We start from the raw sequence: 11,860 nt of genomic DNA on the forward strand, positions 1-11,860 counted from the left end.
GAAATACCTTCATCGTGACAAAAGCAAGTCTTTTAAATAAATTAAGTTCATTGAAAGAGTTGATCGATATAACGAACACTGTTTCTTAATCCATACAAATTATATTCGTAAGTAATATATAAACAATATTTCAAAACGTTCAATTACTTCATCATATAATATATAAATTTAATATATGTTGAGGCCATGTGACATTCAAAACTATTAATCACAAACTCAAGCCGCGGCGGTTTTCGAACGGAACTAAAATATAATTAGAATTACTGAACGTTGCTGTTGAGACAAAATATAATATTTTCTAAAAATAACGACATGTTTAAATCGGTACCACAGCTTGCAAAGACCTTGAAATAGTGTTGAAATTATTACTATTAATTTCAAATATTTTTACCAGTTCAGTAATGAAAATCATAAACACCAGGACAAAGATTTTTCATATATTTTTTACCTTAAAATATTTTTAGCCGAAAAGATACTAAATTTGAATCGTACAAGCTGCAAAAATCTAAGCGAGTTAGACAATAGATCATTAAAAATCGGAATAAAAACTCCGTGAGAATGAAACGTCAACGCAATCATTACCGAACGTAAAGCGGAATTGTATTGTTGGTGTGGAAATGGAAAAATCGATGTGCGAGAATGTATTGAATAAAACAATTTCACGGACAATAAAATTCTCGCGTTCGAAAAACTTCCAAAGGAGAACAGAATCAAACTGTTGGCGTCCATGGCGAATGTTATTAATTGTTATTTTTTTGTGTACTTTTTATCGATTTTTCGATTTTATGATATATGATTCTTCGAATAACATCTTACGATATGTGCAATTTAGGTAAGAATATTTTTTTTCATAAAATTGTGCCCCAAATCTGTACTTATAATTAAAAAATTCGTATATAACGTAAAGTTTTACCAACAAAATAATTGGTCCCTAGTCATTGTTTTAATTCACGTGACTTATAACAGTTGAGTGGACGTTAATCCTGTAAAACCCACGGGAGTGGTCATCAGGTATCCCCTTGTAATCCACTGTAGCTGGACCAATCAACACGCTGTCAGAAGGGGAGATACGGAGGGTAGGACGAGAAATATATTGATAAAATACCTTGACCATTCTGGATGCTTTTAACGCAAGAATATTTTGAATTGCAACATTCCGCTTCTATAAATGAAAGATATTCTATTATAATTGTCTAGAAGACATACAAATGCTAATTTATAATCAAATTAAGGTTTTAGATTAAGAAAATTAATGTATGTATTTAAAATACATCATCAAATTGTGCATAATACAAATCAACATACGTAATGATATAAGATGAGGTAGAAACTAGCCTAAAATTAACGAATAATAAAATTTTATATTTGAAAATTTCTATATAAGTTAACTAAATTGTTTTAAACTCACATTAGAGGGAAATGAAAATAATAAGTGTAATTAAAGTCAAAGAAACTTTAGTCTTCAATTTGACCTTTCACAAATACGAAATTACTTTACGTGCTGGTGTTATTAATTAATTACTAAGGTTTCAAGGGAATACCTTTAGTCCATTAGCCTTTCAGGAGAGGGCCGCCTGTGCATAAAAGTCCCTAATGTCCATTCTATCACCATTTAAAGCTGACTTCACGAGCTTGAAAAGTGCGTTGCTATCTGGGTTCAGATATAATGGTCGCTCTGACCGCGACTTTTGTTTTATTTAAGGGCTATTTGGGAGAAGCAGTTAATTGGATTGAATGTTGTTGATAAGGGCATTTAATTCGTGCGTTTCGGTGACATGGGATACATCGATTTTTGGTCCCGCCAGCCCATTGGTCGGCTTGCGATTGCCATTTTATTTATGTAAGCTATAACACATTGTATTGTATGTGTTAAGTAAACTTACATTATAAGAGAAATGTACGTATTAATACACTAATATGGAATTATTAGATCCATTGCTATATATAAGGACTTTGATTAAACTAAGAGTTCTACTTGATTATTTATTAACTACTTTCTTTACATTAATCTCATGAATTTTTTTTTATATAATAGTTCTAATCTATTCACATCCGTTCTAAAATTAATGTATCGCTGAAGGTCACGCCTTTCACAGCTTTTATGTGAATATAACAGTTCTGTTAGCCACAAAGTAAATTATAGCATAATTTAATATAAGCTTCATTACTATAAAGTATGAAAGAAATATTATTTTTTAAATAATAATTAATCGGATTAATATATACTCATATTATCTATGTTCAAAATCACGATATGAAGAAGTTTTCATTATATTAGTTTATATACCACTAAAGTTTCGAGTTTGTATATGTTTTTTCTATAGCTCAACTTAATATTTAAGATCGCGCACCTTGAATTCAATTAACTAAAACTGTCAATCATAATAATTAGAAATAGCTGATGGTGTATGTAACAGCTACCATGTGTTTGTAACTTAAGAATATTGTTATTAAAATTATGATCAATGAATCCATTCACTGACAAATAATCTATTTACAAAATTAAATTTCATTTAACTAAATATATGTTTGTACGCAAATGATTGATTATATTACAGTTTGAACTCGGTTATAAAATTAATAAAATAGAAACAATGTCATTTATGATGTAGGTTAATAAATTTGTCTATTTTAAGGTCTATATACACGATTCGATGTAGGATGTTAAGCTTTATATACACGACCGGCTTCACCAACCCGGTACCGAGGCTCGCCAGGCGGCATGTCAAACAGCAGGAGACCGTTGGTTAAATTGAAAAACAACCTCCCACCATTTTCGCTAGCGAACGTAATAAATCTATGTACAAAAATTCTACACGTTATTTATGAAATCTATCAAAGGTACCTTATCTATTAAAGTACATCGTCGGTAACATTAAAGTATACATTTTCAGTTTATAAAAATTTCTTTGCATATTATTCTATTGTATTCTTTATTTTCATACAATTATGAGTAATATAATCATAACTTCATTAAATAAATATAAGAGATGATTGAAATATAATTAATTTCAAATAATTTTAAATTGAAGATAAAGATTTGATTTATAAATTTACCAACAAGTAACCGACCTAAAGTATAAAAAATAAATAAAAATATATAATAACATTTATAGATGTTGTAAGTATGTTTCGTTGTGTATATCATGTTTGAACTTTCGAATAGTGTATTCGGAGTGTACATTTTTTTGACCACAAGGTGTATATCAAAGCGCCGTGGCTATTGTGGAATTAATTGCATTAATCATAGCTAGTGACAGCTATTACGTTTTTGGTGCTCGACTTTTCGTTGAAGCGACTCCTAAAAGACAGACAGTTTCATTTCCAATTCTAAACAAAACAATTTCTGTACCTAGCACCGAAGCTATTAATAAAAGTGCTAGGAAAAAGTTCTAATCAATGTCACAAATTTCTAGAGCCTTCGAAATATTTTATGTAAATGTAATTTAATTATTCCTTGGTACGTATTATCGTTTGATTTAAGATCTATTATATTTGTATAGTATTTATTATATATAAAAATATTCAATATTTAAAAACAAACTAGAAGTAGGATAAGATCCACGTTATATCTTATTCCACTGCTATGCCCAAGCGTCTAAGCTAATAAGGAAGCTAGTAGGACGCATAGATTTACTACTGTGCATTTGAATTTGTGTAACTTTGTCACGGATATAAAACAACAAAATATATCATTACATTCTAATACACAGTCAAGTTAATATAAAATCAAGCAGAGGCTTCAATAATAACAAAATATTATCATCCTACAATCAGATAATAATTTAAAAGATTTTAACTTGAATAAAATTAACAAACCGTATGTAGCACAGAAGTGACTGGATTGATAACAAAAACACGCTGCAAAAACTTAGTTGCATATTGATATCATAAAAAATGTTCTTATGAAGATCGATTAAGTTTTAAAAGCGTTTATCCATTACGGCGATGGTAGTATGACTTCATTACATCGAGCCATTATGTAGATTGCTAAGGAAAATTGAAAATGACATGTTTTTACGTTACTTAAGTATAGTGCTGTCATTGTATTGAGTAAAACTCTATTATTTGTATAGTAATTCGGTTATTTACTCGTTATATTGTAATTAAGAACATCAAATCGCTGTTCTTGGTTAATTGAAAAGTATATACTATGTTTAAGATTGCTTCAATTTTTATTCGCTTATTACGCAGTTAAGAAAACTATTTCTAATCCTCTTTTTATTATTTTTGTTTATAAACTTAACTGTATTAAACATAGGAATAATATCAACATTTTATTAAGTAAAGATCTCTTCCAAACCGTATATTTGATGAAGTCGATGTGAGCTGTCATTTGCGATCTTTCATTTAAATATTAAGGATGCGCAAACGAAATTCGTTTTTTTTAAATAATAATAATCAAACAAAAATGCAAATGATCGACTTAAAGATGATTTTTTTAACCTCAAAATTCTATCTTAACCTTTAATATTCCGGTTCAGGTCACTCAATACCTACTTCAGATTATCCCAATCGCTAATATGCCTTTATTAAAAGTTTTGTAACAGATCGTGCCCAGATTTATGGTTAGCTTAAATAAGTAAATTATTATTAAATAACTTTACTATGTTTTCAGCTCCATAAGTGAAAAACTGCTAGCGAATTTACGTTAACTATAAAAATATAGTCTATAAAAATAAGAATAAAGTGAGTAAGTTTTAAAAGTTTTTTATCAACACATCGTAAGATCATAGTTTTCAATGTGATGCACAAATAACGTATATTAGTTGTATCCCATACAATATTTTTTCAACATTTAGCAGTCTCAGTCATCGTATTGGTTTCACCGGCATCATCAATTACGCCCGATTGTTACTGAGATCAAAGAACGCCGTCGTATGGGCAGCAAACTCCTATACTAACTATTCAAACTAAGTCCTTCGATGAGAACTCTAGCGCGAACTATTTTCTAATTACGCATCATCCAACCGCATTCCATTAAACCAGCAAATACAACCTATTTATATAAAAAATATTTTCAAAAAGATTAATTTTTTATATAAATTTATATTACGCATTTGAATTAGAGACCACATTACAAACGTTCTCTCCGAAGCGCGTCTTTCTAACTTTCGATTCATTCAATTAATCTTTTGTCCTTCAGCTAACTGGATAATCGACACAGAGCCATTTAATATAAAGCAATTTATAAAACAAAAGATACATGCCCCGATCGTGAGGAATCCAGCTGATACGATATATTCTCTGCAGAATCGTGTTCATGGCTACGTACAGCAGTCTTTGATTTATGAACTGTCGAATCGCAGGCTGGGTAGATGAAACAAAGGTTGTAGTAAATTTATAATAACATGCATTCCAATATAGCATCTCTCGTTTAGAGAACAGAATATATTTCCGCGTGCATAATAAACATGGTTGTAGTTTATTCGATTTAAAAAAAATTACACGTAAAGCTGAATGTAGTAATAAGTGTAATAGTTTTTCTTAAATGTGTTAATTGATTAGTTGAATTGCGTTAATGACAGGTAATAAATTTCATTTCAAACACTTGTTTTTTTTTAATGGTTATGATTGATTGATTTATCACGATTTACTGGCATGTGTGTAACGCAACTGTCCTCAACTGTGTTTTGAAATTTAATAAAATAAACGAATATTTCATTGTTCTTCGAAAAGAAGTCTTCATTTTATATATTTACGAAATATTAAAAAAAAGCTAAATTTATATAAATTTTATATTCTCATTTGTATTGAAGTAATTATGTGGGCACTTTCATATGAATAGAATAATTGTTAATCTCCAAATCAAATATAATCTTTATATGAATCAAAAGTATTAAAAGTCATACAAGAAATCAAGAAACAAAATCATGGAGACGAGCATAATTCGGTAGCCTTTAGGTTCTGTAATTCTGAATTATCTCTGTCAGCTTTACAAGATTGTGTTAAATGATTTTTGTATCTTAAGACAATGCGGCTAGATTTTCATCTTTTAAACGCATAGAGTCAAGTGTTATGATGTCCAGTACTTTTAAAAACTAGCCACCAATGTGTGACCCAGTGACCATAAGAAGCGTTATCAATGACGTGTTTACAAACATCCTAACCTAGGCTAATGGCAGGGCGTGATCAGGCCATTGACCCCGTAATGATTGTCCGATGACGTTGCATGGAGGCACGTGGTTACGTTTTTTTTAACAGATGTGCTTCGTCAATGGGAAACGGATTATATTTCGTTTATTAACAAGCGTTCTGCAATAAAAGCTTAAGATATCCTCTATTGAAAACTAATTTAACAGAGCGTTTAAAGAGCAATATTATTTGTTGATACAAGATGTGACTGTTGGCGCCAAGAAATATATTTCTGTTAAATTTCATTAAGAAAAATTCAGATGTTTTAGACGAAAAACCAATACTTACATCGAACGCAAAATTTTCATGTTTATTATATACATAGGATTTATAAAAAAAAAATCAGTAATGGCTATGTACTACAAAAGCTTCAAAGGCGAAACTCGAACATAATGATATAATATAACATATAAATTACGAACCGTACAGAACAATTTAATTCATCAATGAAATAAGGTTTAATAAAATGGAAATTTTCTGATGTACGCCACTAGTTAGATTCGGTTCATCAAATAATTTTCAATCGCTCTGAGTGAGATCAGATTTCTGCTCCATCTCACATCAAGTAATATTGGAATTGAGACGTCGAATGAATGAAGACTAATACTCTCACACATGACTTTTCAAAAGAAAGTGCCGTAGAAATTGGATAATGACAAAACACTGAATTAGAGAGTACATTTATAAATATCGACTGCGTTGTAAATTGAGATTTTATTTATGAAAAATCAATACATAAATTTATTTTGTTTCAAATGAGAGATAAATTTTCATTTTGACAGAATATGTATAATTGAATCTTTTAGTTGCAAAAATTCACCCCATACTTAATCCAAGAGAAATAACACATAAACATAATTATGCTAACTCAATACTTGTAATGAAGACATTAAAAAGTTATAGAATCGAAATTATTACTTTCAAACAGGAAATTAAATTCACAGTACAAAAGTATTTCGCTAACAAAAACGTTCTCAGTAGTACATAATTCATTATTTAACCGGTAACCATTGCATTACTTATTGTCTCAATTTGACATGTCCATCTTCATAACGACCATCGGATATATTTCAGCCAGTCACTATATATTTAACTGCAATTCAATCACCCCATTTTATAATACAGTTATTTTGAAGCTACAATACATATATCAAGGTTTGTATTAGTTCAAAGCTTATATTATATATGTTTATTTATAGTAGGTGCATATTTTAATCTAATTCTTGGCGAAGCTCAAGATCGAACGAGATGGCGACGTACTGTGGATGCCCTCTGCCCCATCTAGGGGACATAGGACCAAGAAAGAAGAAGAAGAAGAAAGATATTTTAATTCACTGTTCGCGATTATCACGAAAGTAGTATATGATTGCAATTTTCAGTTCGAATATTTTTTTTATTGGTACATATATGATATCTAGTGATTAGATTATTTAAAAATCTTAGGAGATGAAGGAAGGTTCTAATAAGCAACTTATGCGATAGTGTTTCTTAAAAAGTTGATTTTTCAAAATGAATTGAAGCATTATCAAATTATTTTATGTACCTGTACGAGTACTCGTATATAAAATTAAGTTTTTATAAATAAAAACTAATAATCAGATCTAAGCTCTTGTTTGATTGTTCAAAAGTTTCTATTCTAACGTCAACTTAGAACCAGAAACTGAGTTAGAATAATCCTATTTTCTATGTTCTACAAACGATGACTAGCATCTGATGGAAATTTTGACGTAATCGGATATCAAGCGGCGCGACTGACATGTAAATCGTGATCGAATGGAGAATCGAACCCGCTACCACTAACTACCGCTGCCACTGCGCTGACTCAGCAACTTCGACTACACCTGCCGTCGCACCTCCAATCACAAATAGGCCTATATCCATTTAGGGTCAAGCAATATTAAAATCAACTAATTGATACAAAAAAGCGACTTTCCTTTAACGTAACATCCAGATACTTCGAAAAGTTAAGACAACAACACGTCATTGTAATCACTGCTTCAGTAACCACAAACAGATGTGTCTGATCGTATTAAATCTAAACTCGAATATATATTTATCTACTATTCGTATTCTTCGATGGATACATAGATCCCAAAGCTGCAAATATCAGGTAAAGCCAGTATATATTAAACGTTTCTCACCGTCAACCTTCGTCAAAACTTCATCTAACGCATCCATATAATCATACCCAACCTCTTTTTTTTTTCAAAAACATAATTCCTTGATCCCTAATGCTAAAAAAAGTAAAGATGTTTTTAATCTACCATTTGAGAGATTGACAGGTCGGTTCTCGCGCCGAGGTAACAGGTAAAAACGTTGATTAAAAATATTTCAGCGAAAGCCCGCGATGTTATCGGATTTTCTTTTATCTTCATCTTGTATTTTGTTTCTTAGTGTCCGCAGCGTTAAAAAAAATTTCATGATTTATTATTACTTATACATAAAACAGTAAAATATGTTGCCATTATGTAATAACGAAAACAAATAACAAGGAAAAACACATAAAACCCCTATAGTCGGCGACATCTTAACTACTACTAAATTCACCCTATGAAATAAGCCATTTCTCAAATTGCATGGCGAACGAATTCAACACAAGCATGGCTGAGTGCTCTTAGAAAAAAAATATCGAAGTAAAAGCATCCCCTAAAATTATTTTAGTGAAAAGAAAGGAACTTAATACACCCCAAGCCTCCCCATAGGCGCACCCCTTGGTACGTCTGTGTGTTATACTGCACATGGTTATGTGTGGGTGTGTATATTTATGTGTGTGAGTACCCTCCTAGCAAAGCAGATGACAGCTGGGTAGGGCTGACAAAAAGTTCGAATAAAATATTTTATTAATTTTACATAAAAATTAAGAAAAAATGTTTTTAATATCACGAATAATTGTAAGTTAGGTACAAGTTTACACATACAACATTTTTTTTAGTGTAACTTAAATAGAAGTTCTACATATTTTTATATAAATTTAAAATTTGTGCTTCATCTTAAATTCAATGAAAATTATCAAAAACATTATAATAAATTCATATTATTACGAATGTTAGTAAGAAATATTATTTTAATATTATTCTTGGAATTTGTCAACCCTTAGCAGACGGTGTCGGGAAATCAACACACACATCAACATACACGACCCTACAGAAGGGCATAAAGCGACTGCCGATATAACGACGTATATAAGGGCTGGTGATTTTAAATTCTACTTTATGTGATCAATAGTTTTTTATCTTTAGAGTAGTCTAAATATTTTCAATTCACCATAGATTACATACAATTTTTTTAAATAAATTGCAGTCATAATTTTAATTCCCAAAAACAATTACCAATGCTGGAAACTAGAATTAAAAAATATTGTGAAAATAAATAAATCAAGGCAAAAGTTAATTGGATGTTTGGCAACCTATCAAAGTGGAAGATGTAGTGATTTATTTCTATCGAAACCTCAATTCTACTAAATCTACTCAGAGCCCCTCCTATTTATTAGACATCTCACGTACATCTGAAGTTTCCAAATCTACTTCAGTATGAATTACATTATTTTCATTATTTGGGCTTTCTTAGTCATACTTTTATATATCAAATAATGTATAAGATTTGGTCTTGAACTGAATTATATTGAATAGATTTTATATTTATAAATATTGAAAGTTAAAATGACATCTACCTCTACTGTTAACACGTGTCCCTATATGGACTTAACTATTTAACCTAAGTTTAAAGTTACGTAAAAACTTTCAGTGAAATAACAGTATCATGATTAAACAATTGTAAATTTAAAATATCTTTTTTTCTGTAGTTATTTTCAATAATACGATGAAGGCATTCCACTATAGCTTCCGAATTTTGTTTTTTTTTAATGTATAAATTTTATTTTTGCTATGTCATAGACAGCAATTTATTTTTTTATATAAAAAAGTAACAAACCAGGTAATTCTTAACCCGAAAATCACTACAGAGACAAGCCAAAGACAGTCCGACAAACAAAAATGCTCTCTTCAAAGCAATTCTAACATCCGTACTAAAGAACTGTAAGCTCCTTGTTATCTCCGAGGATTTGTAACTATGCCGCCTTGCAAGTCACCGTTCGCACGCACTTCCTCAAAGTACTCCTTGGAGGATTGTTCTTCACCTGTCGATACTATTACTTACTTCTACGTTATTTCATATCTACACATAGCTCCTGTATATTCTTTATATTAATACCTAATTAACAACCTATTTATTAGTATAATTATTTAAATTTACAACTGCTTCCAATCAATTTATAAATGTGACAACCCTAAATTTAATTGAAAATACTTTCACTGCATACATTGTATTAGATATGCTGACAATTGCCTCTGACATCATATCTTAATCGGTCTGATAGCTGTGATGGAACACTAAACTTATCAGACATATACTTTACAACTTAAATTCTAAATGACAGGACAATGATAAGTATGAAAAACTTTAATTTATTATTCTATAATGAACTAGCTTTAAACCTCAGTTTGATTAAACTCTCATTTATTCTGATCATTTTATTGAGTTCTAATAAATTGAGCTCAGACTCATGAGAATTATTTTATGATTTAAATGTAAAGAAAAAACTAATTTTAAACGTATAAATAAAAGAAAAATATAGTAGTATTATTAGGGAATAACTGTTTAAAAGGCTACCGGTTAAAAGATCTGACAATCATTATCTCCTGGGACACCCGGTATAACAAGAAACAAACTTGCAATAAATCCGTCAAAGGGTTTCAGTAAGAGACGGTAGCATAATCCTGTTATTTGCATACAACTCTCACAACAATACAGCCTTTGTTTATTATGAAGATTTGCAAGAAATTTTAACTCTTCGACGCGCCGGTACAGAAAACACTGTCATCGTGTCATAGAAAATTAAAATCGTTTTTGCGAACCCTTTTTTTTGATGTTGCTAATTTTCAAAGGGAATAGTTACATGCATTTACTTCACCATTGTTTGATTTTATAACAGTATCCTTTTTCATTATTATAATTTAAAAACAAACATACTGAATACTGGCTCTGTTTAATTGAGTTTACAATGTTTATTTGAAACAAAGGATATATTAATAAGTTCTGAAATAAATGTTCTATTTGATAAAGAATCTAAAAGATATCCTACTGATCTTATTATATACAAAACAGAAACATTGGCTTTGTATCGATACGATAGAACACGTCAGGGCCCGAGCGAGTAGAAGATAGGTTGCGTGCGGCCACACAATACGCGACGTTGATTGATGACTTCACATTCATCGAATACATTACCATTTTTGCTTTCATTTCGTTCGATATGAATGTTTTCATTCCATTCTATACGAATGGCGCAAGGCTATGATATGATACGTATTATGATGATATGATACGAACATATAAGAAAAGTATAAATTCGGTTATTCTCGATTCAAGTAAATTTAATATTTAACTCTTTCATACAATATAAAATTTAATAACAAGTCATTAATGTGTTTATGTTATAAGACTATCAATATATTCTGCTAAAAATCTTTCCTGCCCTTTAATAAGAGTGGCTAAGTTTCTGTTCTATAAGAATATACAAACTGCTCGAACTAAAATATTATTAAATACTATATCAAAATGCATTTTAAATACGAGTATTATATATTTATATGTCTTTTTATAATATGTAATAGAGTTATTTTACAATAAAATCGTTTTGAATGAAAGACAAAATAAAAAAAAGGAA

General features: G+C 30.1%; 1 long non-coding RNA gene across 1 annotated transcript; it reads left to right on the forward strand.

Annotated features, from left to right (window-relative positions):
- The first annotated feature begins 598 nt into the window (after nt 1–598).
- On the forward strand, nt 599–2,875 carry LOC116769187 (uncharacterized). The gene is made up of 3 exons (XR_004353443.2): nt 599–832; nt 1,703–1,840; nt 2,637–2,875. It is a non-coding gene; the product is annotated as an uncharacterized LOC116769187 (long non-coding RNA).
- The last annotated feature ends 8,985 nt before the right edge of the window (nt 2,876–11,860 follow it).

This window comes from Danaus plexippus, chromosome 5, assembly GCF_018135715.1.
Source record: "Danaus plexippus chromosome 5, MEX_DaPlex, whole genome shotgun sequence".
NCBI lineage: Eukaryota > Metazoa > Arthropoda > Insecta > Lepidoptera > Nymphalidae > Danaus > Danaus plexippus.